Source organism: Pterocles gutturalis, unplaced genomic scaffold (assembly GCF_000699245.1).
Source record: "Pterocles gutturalis isolate BGI_N339 unplaced genomic scaffold, ASM69924v1 scaffold46228, whole genome shotgun sequence".
NCBI lineage: Eukaryota > Metazoa > Chordata > Aves > Pterocliformes > Pteroclidae > Pterocles > Pterocles gutturalis.
In genome coordinates this window covers 19,153-34,663 of record NW_010127338.1, presented here as the reverse complement: position 1 = coordinate 34,663, position 15,511 = coordinate 19,153, and the positions used below count along the sequence as shown (strand labels likewise).

Sequence of the window (15,511 nt, the reverse complement as noted above, 5' to 3'; positions counted from 1 at the left end):
GCTGAACATCTTTCAGGATGTATTGATACAGCTTGTTTTACAAATGCTCCTCCAGTCCAGCAAGTCAAAAGATGGGTCTTTTCTAGGTTTGGTGGTATATCTTTCAAACTAGAAAACTTATTTAAAAGCAATAAAATCTATTTTTATACCCGATAGACAAGAGAATGGATAGCTGTTGGTGATCAGTTTGGGAAATGGTTTCAATGATGTTGTCATTGATTTATTTTGAGGAAATTCAGCATTTGGCAAAACACCACAGAATCTGAAACTGCAGCATATTGTAACTATTTCATCACGTTGAAGCGCTAGCTTGGATGACTTGTATATTAAGGGCAGTCTAGGTGGCTGCTTTCCATCCCACAGCAAGTAATACTCTGTTGTTTTGCTGTTGGCCTTTAAAGTATACGAATGGGGGTCTTTGCTCTCATACCTTAGGTGAAAGTTCTCTGAACTGCAGCGCTGTGTGTTCCACACATGGGAATTTTACCACTAGGATTTATTTTTCTGTCTACTAGAAACATAGTCTCCTGCTACAGTTCTATTGACTGGAGACAGAGTCTTGCTCAGTTACTACTTTTCCTCTCCCTGGAATTATATATGTAGAATATACGCATGAGCCAATATTCCCACTCAGTGTGTTGATGACATTGTGGCATCTCTTAAGGACTGGTAATTTGCGTGGTTTGTCTGTTCATCCTGACTGTGAGAAGTTTGCTGTGATTGACAGGATGAGTTTATGTAATTTTACCTGTAATTTTTAGCTTTTTTTTTTGAGACCATAATTTGTCTTTGCATTGCTACACTGCCAGATGGCAAAGGTAGCTCTGTCTGCATCTTACAAAATCACAGTAGGAATTTCAGAATGTCATCTCCATGGCCAGAAACAGAGCTTGTCGGTAGGGTGGTACGTATGGGCAAAACCTTTCCAAGTTTGGTGGAAGACTGATTGACTTCGGGGTCTCTGATTTCACCCTTTCCTTTCTAGCTGTGTGAATCAATTTGATCTTTCATACTAGGCTTAAAAGCCACTCTGTCATTCAAGCAGTCACCTTAATTTTAAGATCACTTCTGTATGGTTTTTGCTTTTCTTTCCTTACCTTTGTTTTTCCTTTTTTGTGTGGGAGGAAAGAAAACTTGGTCAGCTGTTAGTTTCATATAAAGACACTGACACGGAACAGGTTTCACAGCATTTTACGAAGATAACCCAGCAATGCTGAAGAGGTGCTCTAATCCTGCAATAAATAACAGTGACAAAACAAAAAAATGGAATATCCATGTTTTCTGATTGGTTTTCAGACATGCTTTAGAAAATGAATGGAAAATGTTGAGTAAAATTTAGATGCTTGAGGGTACTCGTTGACTCTTGACATAAACACCTAGCTGTTGCTGTGTTTTTGTATGTCTGCTCAATCTCTCTCTCACAGTGTGTTTGTTGCCTTATTTGTCTGGCTTTGACAGTGTGTCAGTTGTGATTAGGACAAACTGGAAACTAGCTATCATGTGTGATTGCATCATAAAATCCCAGTTCATTGAGACATAAATGGAAACATTGAGTAGGATCAGCTGCTGTTGAGACTGAGAGAGGGTTGTTTCCTGGCTTGTAGTTGCCAGTTGTTCTGCTGGGGAGCAGGCAATTCAGTAATAGGCGGCTCAGCACGCCCAGCTCTGGCAAGTATCTTCCCCCTGCATTTGTGTCAGCATGCCTGGGAATCCTGAAAAACCCAGTGCATCCAGTCGTGAGGAGCAGTTTAGTGAAACGGGATCATAACCCTTTCTGTGGCAAGGTGTGATGACTCTGTAATGAAATATTTTGAGTGTTCATTTCTGCAATGGAAAAAAAGACTTTTCATGCTTTGTCTTGAGGACCCAAACCAGCCAACTCCTCAATTCATGGAACAATGTGAATGCTACATTTGATTCCACCGGCTATTGTAGCTGATGTCTAAAATCTCAATACTAGCATACTAGCAATTACTAGTTCAATACTAGTTCATACTAGCAATTACTAGTTTATACTAGCAATTGGTGAAGTTGTTTTTAACTTAGTTCCAGTTGTAGTTCTGTTTTGTCTAGTATTTTGGTTTGGTGTTACTAAATTAAGTGAAGGCTCTGCATCCTTGGAATTCAGAAAGGAAAATATCCTGGTGTTTGTTGTTTGATTTATTTGCTTTATATTACAGTTTATTTAATCAACATCAGGTATCTGCTGTGTTGATAAAGTTTCTAACATAGTTAAATTGGAAGTTAGAAAAAATGCTAAAAAACTCCTTTGGCTACAAGCTAGGTGAGAGATCAAGGTAGAACTCAGAATCCTTATTATGACTGTGCAAACACTGTATTTGTAAATATATCATCCTCTGTGCTGCAGATCTGATAGAGATTAATGAACCCTAGCTCGACGTTCCAAAGTTAGTATTTATCTTCTGGAATTATTAAAGATCACCTCACAGAGGACTATATTACAGGGGCAGAACAACCACTCTTGCTCTGTCTCTATCCTCCTTGCTTATTCCCTTCTAGACTGTACTGGTAGTGGGCATCTTCCAGAGATGCTCGGATTCTTTTTGCTCTGCACTGAAGATTTCTGCTTGTTAAACAACTTAATCTTTCTAGGAGATAAAGAATAAACTGTTAACCACAAATCATACCTCCTTTGTAGGCAGACAGAATTCACAGTTATGCAAGCATGTTTTTGTGAAATCTGGAACAGATTGGACAATCACACTAAGCTACAGCCTCCAAAATGCACATAATGCTAATGCAGTTGGTGCACGAAGGTTCTTTTATGGACTGTTCTACTCCTAATGTGGCTCTTCTGCATCTCACTTCTTTTAAATTTCTTAGAAGAGATGCCTTGAGTCATTGCAAAATGGGCAGATCTTGGAAGAGATCTGGGTAATTGTTCACAAAGAGTTTCTCCCCAGTTACATACCTCTGTTAGTTTATTAGCAAGTCCTCTGACTATGAACACACTGGGTCAGATCAAAGAACCAGTCTGTAGACCAGTCCAGTATCCACTCTTCAGTAGCTATTAATAGTAGACATTGAAAAAAAAGTGTGCACTCTCTGAAAATTTGCAGTTCAGGGACTCCTGAGCAGAATTGTTATCTGTGCTATTTTTTCAGGCTTTTGATGGAGAGATTTTTGTCTAGTGGCTTTCTGAGCACATTTTTGAACCCTCATAGACTTTTCTGTCTGCAACTGTAGCAGGAGTTCCATGCCTTAACTAGGTTTTACAGGAAGCAGCATCCCTCTCTTGAAGATTCCATCTCACAATTTTATTGGATGCTCCCTAGTTTTTGTATTATGAGAAACAGTGAACAATTTATCTACATTTACCTTTTCTATGCCGCTGACATCCCCTTCTTATTCTCTTTATGGGTTGATGAGTCCTAGGCTATACATTCAGGTTTTGTAGTGGAGCTGTTCCATACCCCTGATCATTTTTGGCATCTTTCTCTGCACCTTTCTTATTCTGTGATGATCTTTTGGAGATGAGGGAACTAGGACCGCGCATCCTGTTCAGGATGAAGTGGGCCGTGGGGTTTTCTTTCTTTGTTCTCTAAACCTTTCTAAATTAATTTGTTACCACTATGGAGCATTATGCTCTGATGCTTTTATACAACTAGCTTTAGTAAATCTAAAGAGCTTGTTCCTGCGCTGCAATAGCTACAGACACAGCCTAGCACTGATTAAATGACCAGAGGACAGGACAAATAATAGCTTTGCAGCCTTAACTGAGGCGGTCAAATATTCTTAGTGCCATGCTGTCGAATACTTAACTTCAAAGTGAAGACTTTGAATATTTCTGCTCCTTCAGGAAGTTAGAAAAAGTGATTCTTACCCAAAAAAACCTTTCAGTTATTAAGATTGCTGGTGAGTTACTGTCAAATCTGCTTTCCATTTATATAAGAAGCTGCATTTTGGTCATCTTCTGATGAGCTATTTTTGTCTGCTTTCATCCATTATTGTGCAATTAATTTGCATCATGCCTTTTTTTTAAGATAGTCTACCTTTTAAATTTAAATTCGAAGCAAAAGATGTTTTGTTTTCCGAACACAAATTTCTCAGAATTTGTAACAGGTAGAAGTATAATCTTATGGAAAAAGAAAATGATAATTTAAATTTTGTTTTAAGTGGGTGAGTTTGGCTAAACATTCAGAGCTGTCCTTCAAATAAAAACTGACATTCAGAGCCTAAGAAGGCCTGTGAAATTGTATCAGTTCAGACACTGGATAAAAGAGAATGAAGCATAAACACAAATGAGAGCAGCAAATAAGCACCCTACTATATTTAATGCCTGTACTTAATCATGGATGTGGTTTCTCATAGCTTATTAAAAAAAAAAAAAACACAGCAGAATTCACCAATGTTTACTAATTAATTAATCAGAGAATGCCACTGAAAATTCTTGCAACCCTGAGGTTTAAAAAAAATTACTAACAAGAGAAAATTATTGTAGGTATGTATATATGTGTCCATATATATCAGCAAGTCTCTGTGACAATAAAAATATACAAAATACATTGTAATGTTAATTAGATGTTCAAACAGATGAAAAGAACTTAAAATTCCTAATTAACTCCTGGAGGCATTAGATCTGCTTTTAAATTTGGCAGAAAAGTAGTACAGAGCTTAATGCTAGGACCTATAGCAAATGACAGTAACAATAGGACATGGTTCGCAACGTAGGCTTTTGTGGTTGAGAGCTTGTTTAGTAATTAGGATGAGGATAAAGAGGAAATGGGTAGAGACTGTACTAGTGGTAGGCGTTGAAGTGTGATGGTACTGCATGTTCTTTAGAGCAGATATCTGCTGTAGCACGTTTAGTTGGTTACCATGGTTTCCCTTCCTGCAAATTCTATTGTTGTGATACTGAGAATGAATCGAAATAAGGTTCTGCAGCATGATTAAAAAAAAAATAATGTTGGCTCTGATTATGAGTCATGGTTTCTTTATGTTTGGGGGTTATGTGGCATCACGAGAGAATTCTTGAGGCAAAATAAACGTCAAAAATTAGTAATCCTTACTTTAGTCGACCAGCTGCATGTATTGAACAATAAATTAATGCATATGTTCCCTCTCCCTAAATTATGAAATTGCATTAAGAAACTAGCCAATGATGTTTTAAAAGGAGATGTAATTGGCAGGCTATTAGGCCATAAAGCTGCAAATGAGCCTTTTTAATTTCAGAGAACAATTGCTTTGGTGGCCGAATGCTCTTCATTTTCAGTGGGCTCTTTTGGGACACACATGTAGTGCTCTTCCAGAACATGCATTGATTGCCCTGGGATTACTTACACATGTAAAATTCAGTATCTGCAAAAGTCTTCTTGAATTCAGAGGTTAAAACTGTGCGTCTGCATTCTGCTGGAAAGCCTAGTTGTGTAGGCTGGGACATGGGAGAGGGATTGGGGAAAGAATTGTTTAAAACAACTTTCTGTGTGATAGTAGCTGAACTAGGTTTTTTTTAATTATGACTGTAGCAAAATTTGCTCATATTTCATCCTGAATCCACAGCTGATGTGTAAGTAGTCAGAGGGAGCCCAGCAAAACAGTAGCTGACTGCATCTCTTCACTTTACCTTGGTGATGGTAGTGTGCCATCGTGTTAGTTGGTAGAAAAAAATTATAAAGACCATTTTAATGACTAAATGTTACATATCTTTCTATCTGTGTGGTTTTTGCCTGATTTGCAGCTCTATGCCAGGTACTGATTTGCAGTAGCAAGGGTTCAGTTCCTAGAAACCTTTCTAAAATATTTACACAATATTCCTTGGTCTCCAACTGAGACACCCGTGTATATATAGTTTCCCAGGTTTATAGAAACACACGTGCACACACTGCCTTCAGAGCTCAGCTGGGTTAAACAGAATTGCTCCAAAATGTGATCAGACATACCTGCAGGATAAATACGTTTCAGCCTGACCCATTTTGAGCAGTTTTCTTTATTCTGCATGAGCTGGCAAAAGAGTGCTCCTTCCTATGTGGCCAGCTGAAGCGCTCAGGGAGGGACTCCTCCTTCTCCCCCAGGCTTAGCTCGTCACACTTCCATAGGCTCAGAATTCAGGCGAGTTTTGAAAATCGGCCACTCAGGCACCTATGGCTTATTTTAGGTGAAGGAAATGGTTCATACTTAAAGCTATTTTAATAGGCTAACACAACAGGTATGCCAGCTGATATGCTGGGCTTTTTTATTTTTTCTTCTTGTGAAGAGACAAATTTATTTTATGAAGGCTTAAAGTCTGCTGAAGCTATAGCTGTCATTCTGTTGGCTGGATACATCACAAGAGCTAGTGCTAGCCCGAGGGAAAAGTGAGCTGATAGGTTTTGGAGCTTGCTTTTCTGCTTTCAAGTAAAAGAACTGGACCTTTATTTAAATGATATTCTATGTAAAAGAAGCTTCTTTTCCTATATAAAATTTCAAACTAAATAATACGCTGTTACTTTGTCAATAACGTGGAAGGTTCAGCTAGCAGTAAACAACATAGCTGTCCTGCATGTCATCTGCCTTATGTAAGTGCACCTGGGCGCTACTGAGATGACGTCGCTTAAGTATTTTGAATAATAATAAATAGCTACTAACCTTAATGAGTAATTAACTGGCTACCTAGGCCCTCCCACAGACTAGAATTCTTTTTTCCTTATGGTTCATGTCTTCTTGCTGTGTTCCTGTTCTCCTTCCCTCCTCTTCCCATCTGTTGTTGTTGTCAGCTCTGTTTTCTTTTGGCTAGAGTGTCTAATTTATCTCTGGCAATTCAGTTTGCTGCAGTCTTTCTCCTGCATGTGTAAGTTCAGTACCTCTCAGAGGAATATTCTCTGCTTTGGTGGTGTTGTGAACTTTGTGGTAACTTGTCCAAGAGCTGTCTGTGGATATAGCGTGTTCATTTTATGTCGTGTCCTTCACCTCTGACTGCAGGTCCTGCTTTGCCACAAAGGTGTACTGTGATCTGGTGCCCAGCCAGGGGCACTGGGCTTGTCGCGAGACACTGTGTTGGAGCTCAGAAAGTCTAGGCTTTCTTCTTGGCTTCACATATGACTCGGCTTGAGGCTTTTAAGTTTTCCATGCCTCATTTCTCCATTAGAAAGGATATTTTCTTTCTCGTGTTCTGTCACATGCCTGTGCAGTACAAAAGTCTAGGATGTCTTAAAAATGGCCCAATCTGAAAGTTGTACCCCATCTCTCAGAGTACCCCCCAGTCACAGCCCCTGAGAAGGAATCTGTGCTGTACTGTCCCATTTTTACGGTGTATAATGGCTGCCTGGTTTGAAGTTTCTAGGCACTGTTGAAAAAGTCAAATTATAATGCATTCAGTTGATAATTAAATTGTGAATATGTGTACAAAGCATACATGGTGCTCTCCTCTTCTCTCCTGTTACCTCCTCTGTCAAAGGGACACTTATCTTTTTTGTCTTCTGCAGATTCTACTGGAATGCTTTTTCCCTCTATTGCTTTTAGAAAATGCTAGTTAAAAATATATCTTCAAGTTAGTCCTTTTGCTTGGCCTCTTCTTTTGTATTCTTTTGCAATACATATTTATCTATTTTTTGTGTTTGAAGAAACAACTTTTTTTTCTGTACTACATCAATAAGCAAAGAAGTCCTTCAGCTGTAGATACTATGGACGCTTTATAAATATGTTTTCAAAATAACACACAATAGCCTCATACTGCTGTTTAATCTCATCATTGTTTTCATCAAAACATTTATGAATTATTCAAACACCAAAAACTGACAGCAATAAATATTATCTGGCCCAGTTTTCTTCTTCCTTCTCCTTCTTTTATACTTCATGTAGCTCAGCTGAGTTAAGTATAGTTCCTCCTGATTTGAGAGGTGCTAGGAAGAGAATCAAGCTAATTATTTTTCTTTTGTAACTTGAGATGAGTAAATGAACTTTAACAGTTTCAGTAATAAATTGACACCTGCCCCTCCTACTGCTGCATTTGCACAAAGGAAGAAATTGTATTGTAGAAAACCAGAATATAATAACAGAAAAGCTTTTGATTTTTATTGATGAGCTGGTAGTAGCCCCAAAAAATCTATCGTTGTATATTGCATATACAGGAACCAATTCATTTTGCATTATTATGCTTGTTTATTGTTAAGGAGTGCAGCTTTGAGGAAAAACCATTTTAGAGAGCAGGATTATTATATTGGTGGATCTCACTGTTTGCAAAAAAACCTGGTGAGTGATTACTAGATCAGAGGTAGAATACATTGAGAAAACAATTTAAGTAGTAAATTGTGTAATAGCCTTAAGTGAAGTAAACCTGCATTGTAAGGTTGGGATTAACAGTGGTTTAAGGCAAATAAGATTTGACAAAATCTCTCTGGAACAGAAATCTTACTGTAGTTATTTTTAATCTAAGGGAGATTTTTTTAACTAGTTTTTTTTTTCAGTATAAACTTTGAGACCTTGGAGAATGGCCTGTAGAGTGTACATTAAAAAACAAAAACAAAACAGGAACAACAACAAAAACAGTTTCTCCACTCTGCTCTATGTCAGAGTATGATAAATTAAGAGTGAGTTGCTTTTAGTGTGAGAAAACCCATAGAAGCAAAATAGACATGTCATGAGTAACTCAAACCCTTGTAGGAAAAGCTGCTGTAAGTGAAATAAAAATGAACGTGTTTGAGCATTATGCTGTGGCAGTTCTCTCTCCATAGTATGCATGACTGCAGTGGAATTTCCAGTACAGATCTGATATTGTTCTACTTCTAAATTTAACAGAAAAACAATGTCATACATGACCTAAGATGAAAATGTTATACACAGAGCAAAATTTACATGCGCATTTTGAAGTTTGCTGAGCAGGCACTGCCCAGGGTTGATACCTTAGTTTAGAAGAATTAAAACACAGTTCTGCTTTAAAGTAATAAGAAATCTCTCAGTACCATGAAGTTGCACTGTAAAGTTACCTCTTGGAGAACATTTCTTCAAAATTTTTGGTAAAGAAACATAACTATTTGCGTAATAGGAAACTGTGAAAGTTACTAACATGCCTGCTAGTAACATTTCCAGGTGTTTATTCCAGGCATGTTGACATAGGGTTCCAAATACTGCTTTCATTTAAAGAGGAGATATCAGGCTTTGACTATTTTCCAATGTGTATATAGACTTCAAATGTGTCTTCATCACTAACCACAGTGAGTCTTCCCAGGAAGCATGAAGGTTTTATGAGGTAGAAGAAGCAGTAAAACATTTCTCATAGCATTGGTATTGATTCTGATTCAATCATCACATCAGTTCCAGGGACTTATATCAAGTTTAAATGGAATAGGACATGCAAGCACAGTACCGAGAAGAGGTAAAACATCTGCGCAAGAGCTTATTTTCAGAACCAAACAGATTATTTTCAAGTGATCTATCACTGATCAAGAACATTAAGAGTGATCTTAAGTGTTAAGTGATCTTACTGCATATTAATGGCATACACGGTCCTTGATCAGCTGACATTTGTTCAGAGTTTGAGATAGTGAAAATCAGCTGTTAAAAGCTGTTAAAATAAGACATTGAGACAAAAGAAGACTTTTCTTATTATTTTGTTAGATTTATTTGTGAAACACACCATTACAGATACCAAGGGCTGGTGACACTTTCAGTCTTCGCTGTTATCAGCAGCTGTCACCTACTGCAGATGCCCTAGAGCCCTTGACTCTTACTTGTGTTGCCTGTAACATGATGCACAGGGAAGTGCCATTGCTCTCGTCCTCACTGCCTGCTGTTTGCAGCACACTGTTTGCACAATATTGTTTCCCTCTTGGACAAAGAAGTCTGGACAGTGATGCAGGTAAGCAGGGTTCAGTTTCAATTGAGAGAGACTGCTGGGAGGCAGTTGTCAGTGATACAGCGCCAGCTCTGAATTTTTTTACTTGATCCTGATCAGACAGTGAGTTGAAGGTTGTGTCTGCATTGGCGTAGGGTAGACACATTGCAGTTCCAGCTCTGGGATTTGCTTTCTGTTCTGAAGGATGCCACGCTTTTTCCATGCTAAACTAAAATATCATGCATTCAGCCAGTGCGTAGGTCTGATCCAGTTTTAGGGATAACTTTATACCTAATTAATATTCATCAAGCAACCCTCAGCCAGACAGCCAGTGCTGCCCTTCCAAAAGGCACAGGAAAACTATTTATAGTGACTGCACTCTGCCCCCTTTCCCAGCCATATCAGTCAGTGAGGATTTTTTGGTCCCCACTTGCATAAAACGCACCTTTACTTTCAATCTCTAATGCATTTGATTTCATTTGTGCGTATTGTGTTCTTGTAAACTTCTGCTAAGATTTTGGAGGTGATGCTACTTGTCAGGCAGGTACTCTGGGAAGATGGGAGGTTCCACAGTTCCCTGTCCATCCTCAGAAATGTTGTTGCCAATAAATAATAAAAACCCAAAATGAGCTGTTCTCAGGACTTAGAGACCTTCAGGGATAACTGCGTAGGAGAGGGTTTCGCTGCCTGAAAGACTTGTTTCTTTGACAAGGAAGTGGGCCAAAAGAGGATCTGTGGAATAATTTGGTTTTTTTCACATGTACACAGCATGATTAGGAAGCATTCCTAATTGCAGATTGCTTATATTTCTGTGGCTTTTTATGGAGTGTCAAGACTCTAGTCTTAAGTGTTGGTTGAGAGTTTTTAGAAGCCGCAAAGCACATTAAGACACTTTTTCTCCAAGGGAAGAATAAATCCAAGTGACCTTCAAGCACATGTACAGAACTTAAGATTTCCCAGCTCGGTATATGAAGTTGCTTGAAACTAAGTACTGGACACGAGTAGCCCTGAGGAGTGTTAACTTTGCGGTCTGGCTGCAGCTACACATTTTAAATAATGCCTTTGTCTAGATACTCTTCTCATCATAAAATAGCCTGTGAAAGAGGTGAATAGCTACTGTACAATTCTGTACATGAACAGAATGTAAAATCCATCTTCTTAGATGGTAAGAAAGTGCGAATGGGCTCTTGGTCCTTCACTTCTTCCTTTTGTTTCATCAGTGAGTGCAGCATACAGAGTAGGTGGCTGCGTCTGAAGCCTGTCTCTCTCATGCTATCATACCTAATTCAACTTCTCAGTCCTTTATTACTAGCCGCGTTTGCTCTACCATTTAATGCATTTTCCCACGTTGTTCTCCACTCTGCCCCACTGGCAACTGAAGAGACTAGACAGAGTGATTGCTTTTCAGACAACTTGGAATAAAAAAGGTCTTTATCTGTAGTCCTGCTGCTGGCAAACAAATGCACAATGGACACAATGAGACTGATGTGTCAGAGGTATATTTCTTTTTCTTGGAAAAACACCTAACGTTCCCCTGTTTAAACCCAAAGAGGACAGACATTATCTTTGTCCTGCTTTCTATTTCTTAAACAAAAACCAGCTGGTGCTAGTGCTTGCCTTTAGGAAGAGACGATCAGGAAGTTGAAATATCAAATCTTGACTCTATTTAGTTGCCACGGTGATGTACAATTAACCAGGCTGCAGTAATGTTATAGAAAGTAAACATAAGGAAATATTCTTGCTAATGGAAAAATTTAAACCGTAGTATTAAATACGACTGGAGGGACTGAAGATGACATTTTAATTGATCATTTGCAATTGGACATGTATGCTTGTATTTATATTGTAATTTGATCAAAATAGTATAATTGTGTGGTCAGAAAGAAATTTAAATGAGTTTGAAAGAAATGAAACAGGATTCTGAGACACATTATTGGTGGTACAGCCTTTGAAAGAGATTGGTGTTTAATTGATTTGTGGGGATTTGTTTGGGTTTTTTTTTCCTTGTTGCTATTAAGATTCTATTTGAAAACCAATACATTTCCCCACAACATATCGAATAAGAAATAAATAGAGAGACAAAATTTGATTTGGAACAAATGGGAAATCGGATAAAGGCAAAACCATGCAAGCACCTTTTCCAAGTGGTTATGACACCGATGCAGAGTAATTTGTTTGTCTAAATGCCTTTCTTTAAGTGGTAATTGGTAAACAATCCTAATGTATTTTAAACTGAGAAAGTTGAGTGTACCTTTAGAAGCCCACACGTGCCAAAAGAAATTGATGTGCGGTTTCCCAGATCCATTCAGGAGGAATTTTCAGTTTGTGAGGTTTTTGAGATGAGTTTAGCCGTGGGATGTTGTTAAAGAATTAAAACTGTGGAACACTGTCTATGAGATACTTGTGTGCCGAAATGTGGGTCAGGAGCTGTGGGATAAAGATTATGTACTTTTGGGAATCCTGCTCCTTGTAGTATCTGTCAAAGACACGCTTTATGAGCAGCAGTCTGAACAGATGTACAGCGGAGGGGCTGCTCAGTAAAACATAGCTGGGGTAGAACCATGCCCCTCCTGACCCTGATGGGAAGAGGATTGATCCTTTAAGAACTTTTATTCATTCTCTACACTTGGCCATCTTGTTCTTCAGAACTTTGTTTTAAACTTTGAAGGATGTTACTAAAATCAAGACACCATGTGTACTTAGTAATAGGCCCTAAGGAGCTTTTCTGTGCCTTATCTTCTCTTGATAAGATTAGTGTAATACTTTCTCTTCTAGAAAGCTAAGAGCAATAAGTGACCTTCAGCTTGTTTAAAACGCTTAAGTATTGTCAGAGCATATGTTACTGATTAGAGCAGCAGTTCACCTGCTGCATCTCTTAATAAAAATAATTCTATTGCATATTGTAATTTATGGCCCAATACTCTTCACCTTCAAACTTATTCAGTTCTCCTGTCAAATTTTAACTTCATGGTGCTTGTATGTGTTCCATGCGCATTTTTCCCACTGACTTGAGCAGACGACAGTGAAGGTTGCTCACTTGGGCACGGCAAAGTGCTGAGCACTCTTGGCTCGTGTTGACTTCTCTGACAGCGGAGGGTATGCAAGGAGTACATCTTGCAGTCAAAGCTTGTTTTCCACATGCTACGTTTAGTAGAAAGATGCTCTGAAGAATGAGCCTGAACGTGCTCCTACCCCTTCTGCGGTAACTTAGGATGTTATCTTTCTGCTTTCTGAATGACTTGTATTTACTCAGAATTGCATCTTGTGATGAAATTGGCGTTGGGTAAAAATGTATTTCTTTCCATCATTTTGTATTCTTTTACTTTTCAGGTTGATTCAGTGAGCTTTTAGTTTGTGTGGCATAAAAATGTGGATAGACATACCAGTTCATTTGCAGTAAAATGCCCAGGTAGTTCCTACGCATCGTGTCCTCTTTTCTTCCTGAGCAGGATGCAGATTCCTGAGGGCCCCCTGACATTTGAGCTTTGTGTAAAAATAGCAGCTCCTGAAGTTGCTGTCAGATTATTGACAGGGGGATGGGAAGGTTTGGCATTTTGTTCCAGAACACAAGGAAAAGAATATATAAATCACAGAACAAGTGTTTTTGCCCATGCTTGCAAGATGGGTGCAATATTTCACCCCAGGCAAGGACTAAAACTGTGCTTTCCTCTGGCAAGGCCTCCCTGAGAAGGAGCTGCTTCAGCAAAGCACCAGTGTTAACTGTGTTCCTTAACATCTCCTGTGAAGCATTTGATGGTAAAATGAAAGCAATCCATCCTTTCAAATTTCGTTTTTAATATTTATTTGGCAGATCTGACCTCACAAGGGGGCCCAAGACCCCTGCTGCTGTCTGACCAAGGAGTAACACTGGAGCAAGCTGTGAAAGCAGCTTCTTGCGTCCATCTTCTCCGCATTTGGTTGCTGCCAAATGCAAACACTAGTGTGTTTTCACACGTTTAAGTTGCTTTTAGGCAGAAAATTGTTTACAGATTCAAAGTACAATTTTTGAAAATATGCTTAATATTCAAGTAAAATGGCATTCTTATGTTTGCTAAGAGCCTGTGTCAAAATCCTGTTCCACCCCGACTGCGGAATTGCTAGCATCAGATAGCTTTCACTTTATATATCCTGTACATTACAAAGATTTGCTAGAAGCTCAGGACTTAACAAGCATAACACAGAAGGACTTTTGTACAAAGCTTGAAGAGTTAGTCCTTGGCCTTTGGCCAGGAATAAAGAATGCCTGCCCTTGTGCCATTTTGTCCTGTGCTGCTCCAGTTCTGGCAGCAGTTCTGCCTCAGTGTAATTGTTGGCACTGAAGCTCAGCTGAACCCTGAATGGCCTCTTCCTGCAAGCAAGCAGGGGTGCAGAGGTCCGAGACGGCATCAAAACTCTGTATTGATCAACTGTAATAGAGGACTCTATTATGAGAACTCCTCATATCAGAGCCAAGCAAATTGACTACGGCGATGCAGTAGTAAAGTACTAAAAAAAGCCATAAAGAGTGTGAAGTAATTTTCAGTTTTTCCACAGGATAATGGAGGGGCTAAAAGAATAAGAGAACAAACAGCTCCTTCTGGGACAGTCACTGTTTTGGCTATCTGCAGTTGTTGATTTCTCCTTGTGCTAAGTAGTAGTTGAGGTTTTCATTCTCTTCTGGATCAGACACAGAGCATAGTCACAGCTTTAAGTGATAAAGTGTTTTTTATTGTTTGCAAAGGCTTGCTTACTCTTCTTTATTATGCTTACTGTTATTTAAAAAAAAAAACTTTCCCATTTCATTGAGGCAGATTTGGAAGTCAAACCAGAAACTTCAGACTCTACTACGATGGAAAGCACTTTGTTGGGGAGAAACGTTTTGAGTCCATCCATGACCTGGTGACAGATGGATTGATTACTCTTTATATTGAAACGAAGGCAGCTGAATACATTGCCAAGATGACAATAAATCCAATTTATGAACACATAGGATATACAACTTTAAACAGAGAGCCAGCACACAAAAAACATATGCCAACCCTGAGAGATGAACATGATGGCAAAGAGTCTACAGGAGAGGATGAGGTAGCAGAAAAGAGGGTAAGCAATTGTTAACCCACACTCTTTTTTCTGTTAGACATTTTATTTTGTCCTTTTAACCCTCCCACTCTACTATAAAGTGCTAAAGCTATCTGTAGATCTTTACATATTTATTTTCAGTATTGCATTTAATATTTAATAACTGGTTATATTTAAACTGGTTATAGGGGTTTTTAATGGTAATTTTTGCATATGGCAATTTTCTATTATTTGGAAGTTAGTTATTGTTGTGAGGTTCCTTTCTTTACGTATTTTCACAGTTATAGATGTAACCATTAAACCACTTATTTATTTCAAGCAGGCTACGAATATTTCATCTTAAAATTGTTTACAGTGTCTAAGACAAGTGCCCTTTGGTCAAAAATTATATTTCTTAATATATTCAGCATTCCCCAAACAAATGCATTCCATAATCTATTCAGCAGTCTGTATACAATGACGGTAAAGTTGTCCACACTATAAATAAGCCTGTCCATTAAGATGATAAAATGTTAAAACATTTCACTTGGCTAAGTTCAGCCTGTCAGAAGCTGACAGAGCTATTTTTGGCCTCAGCCAGACTTACAAAGAAGGATTGCTCTCTTCAGAGAGTTGCAGTATCAGCTGAGAACTAACTGTGTCCCAGATTATAAAAGAAAAACGAACAACAAAGAAATCTTAGAA

At 38.5% G+C, this 15,511-nt stretch overlaps 1 long non-coding RNA gene across 1 annotated transcript in view; it reads left to right on the top strand.

Moving 5' to 3' along the window:
* The window catches only part of LOC104465979, a 16,967-nt gene extending 2,115 nt beyond the window's left edge, over positions 1-14,852 (top strand). The window contains exon 3 of the long non-coding RNA XR_727596.1: positions 14,560-14,852. This is a non-coding gene — a long non-coding RNA (uncharacterized LOC104465979). The remainder of the gene's footprint in view (positions 1-14,559) is intronic.
* Positions 14,853-15,511: the final 659 nt, after the last annotated feature.